Consider the following 2,970-nt stretch of genomic DNA (forward strand, 5'->3'; position numbering starts at 1 on the left):
TACAACATGGTTTTTGAGACATAGAATATTTTTGAATAGTAAGAATTGTGATTTCAGTTATGATTTATGTATAATTGATTTTGTTGGAACTACCTTAAATGGTTAGTCATGATTTGACAAATTGAATTTCGTGATCAAAGTCATTTCATACAAATGATTTACATTATTGGCAATGAATATTTTGGATTTTGGAATTTGATGAGTATTCAGATTTCCAAATTATTTGCTGTAAATTTTATCGATGTATATTGTACAATGTTTTAAATTATAGTTGTGCACCACTGAGTTCACCACTCAGCGATAGCTTTGTATGCTATCGCAGGTAAAAAGAGCATAGAGCAGTGAGTAATTTTCTTTGAAGACACATTCAGATCAGCTCCAGGTATATCATAAGTATACCCATGTACATAGGTTTTGATGTATGCATGTAATAATATGTATGTAAATTATTTGAGCAGTTGTATAAAAACTCTTGTAAAATATTTTGGTATGTAATTAAATGTAAATTTGGGATTTCATTTATCTGAATAGTTTTGTAATATTAATTTTGAGTCTTGTAATCAATGAAATGTTTCTTTTATGAGGAGATTGATTTGATTATTGAGATTTGAATTATGGGTTCAAATGAAGTTATTGAAGTTGTATTTGAGAAAACATATTGGGAGTGTGTTCTTTACAGGTTTTGAAGAACTGTTTTCTCAAAATACAACCGACACTTTGCCGAAATTTTGAAAAAAATTTTATAACACCAGATTTTAATCGATGATTTAAATTTCATGAAAATTGTTTGAAAATCCCTTGTAGTATATTTAATGGATTATCGGTAGGCGAAGTACGATAATTCATTAGGTGTACTACGGGATCATGTTACATCTTACAGGGGAGTAGGGTGTGACATGTTTTGTGGTATCAGAGCAATGGTTTTAAAGTAAATTTCGAACTGTGAATTTGAAATCTTTTTGTCGGTAACTACAACTGCTCAAATGTTTGATACATATAGTACATTTACATCATAAATATGAACTAATGGAGAGGAATCTCCTTATGTTGGTTGTACAGGAATAGAAAATCTTGTGAAAAGATATCAAAGAGAAGAATAGGACAATAGAACAGTCCGTGATGGCAGAAGTACAAGTTGAGGCCCCCACTCCACAAAGTGTCGAAGGCCCGACTGTACCAGTTTTACTAGTACAAATTACTGCACAAATGACCCAGCAAATGACCACTTTCTTTCAACAAATGGCTGATAATCACAGCCAAGCCCAATCTGAGACCCAACCCCCACAAGGGCAGTGTGAAATAGAGAAGAGGGAGAAATCTACAGGTCAAAACTCGAGCAGTAATTTGGGGAAGAGAAAAGAATTTGAGGAACCCCGAGCTCAGAGATATGACAGAGGCGGATCATTAGGGCAGAGAACACCAAGATCTAGTCGTCGAACAACCATAAGTTCCTATTCTGCCCGTTTCTGCCATGTTTGTGGTAAGCTACATGGAGGTATTTGTTGTAAGGCCTCTGGAGCCGGCTAAAATTGTGGAAAGTTTGGACACTTTGTTAGAGATTGTACTAGACCACCTCGATCTGCTCTCCGGAGTTCACAGACCGTCAGTCAGAGTCGAGATAGAAATAGAGTTGGTACTTCACACCACTATAACCCAGTGAATCAACCCGAATATAGTAGCGCACCAGTCAGAGTGTCCACTATGCGCCAAGGAGAAAGAGCAGAAACTTCGGATGTAGTTGCTGGTAAGTTTTTAATTTTTGAAGGAAACAATGAGTTGTTATTTGATCCCAGCACTACTTATTTATATGTTAGTGTTAGAATTCTATGTTTTGTTGCTATTCCTTTACAGGGGAATAAATTTTGATGCGTTAGTGACTAGTCTTTTAGGATCAAAACTACAATAATAAGTATGATTGACATTAATTTTGGAAGAATTGTTAGCTAAAAGTATTTTCTAACATACCATAAATTATAAAGCTAATTGGTGAGCCTACTTAATGTAAGGCAAGAGGACCTAAAAGTAAGTTACAGTAATAGAATTGCTCTAGATAAGGGCAAAGATGTTACTGTTAGTAATTATTAATGGATATTGTAATCAGAATCGGTTTAGGATATTAGTGGATTCGAGAAAGATAAGATGTTAGAAAACCTAGTCCATGAGATTATAACGTAGTGACTATATAATGTTCTCGATGTTTGTATTGTGTCATTCAGATTACTGATCTGATACAGGATTATTATGTAGAGCTACGTGCTTCCTCGCAGTACAATAAATTAAGAATATTTGTAAGTAATCTATAAATTGATACAGTTGCGCCCGAATAGAGTACTATTATGGGAAATAAATGTGAAAATTCTAGTAAGAAATTTAAAACTTTAGAACTAGCCTATCAAACGACTACATTTGTGAGGTAGCTAGAGTCAGTGACTCGGTTACATTAATGTGAATTACCTGTACCACAGTAATTGCTATAAGCTTAGAGATATCAATACGACTTGTCATCCTCAGATGGATGGACAGTCGAAACAAGTGATTCAGGTAAATTTTAAAACTCATTGAGTTTCTATAAATAATGAAATGAAATGATAATAATAACTTGTAATATGTGATAAGCCCTCAAGAATATACTGAGAACTTGTGTCATTGAATCCGAGGGGAGATGGGACAGATACATCCCACTAACAGAATTTGTATACATTAATAAGTGTCAAGCTAGCATACAAGTGGCACCCTATGAAACATTGTAAGGGAACGGATAACTATGGATTTTGTGATGAGACTTCCGAGGACACAGAATAGTTATGATGCAGTACGGGTTATAGTTGATAGACTAACCAAGTCTGCTCACTTTTTGCCAGTCCGGATGGACTATAGCCTGGGAAGATTGGCCAGATTGTACATAAATGAGATTATAAAACTGCATGGAGTGCCAGTATTGATTGTATCAGGCAGAGATCCTATGTTCAC

The sequence above is a fragment of the Hevea brasiliensis genome, chromosome 17 (genome assembly GCF_030052815.1).
Source record: "Hevea brasiliensis isolate MT/VB/25A 57/8 chromosome 17, ASM3005281v1, whole genome shotgun sequence".
NCBI classification, from domain to species: Eukaryota; Viridiplantae; Streptophyta; class Magnoliopsida; order Malpighiales; family Euphorbiaceae; genus Hevea; species Hevea brasiliensis.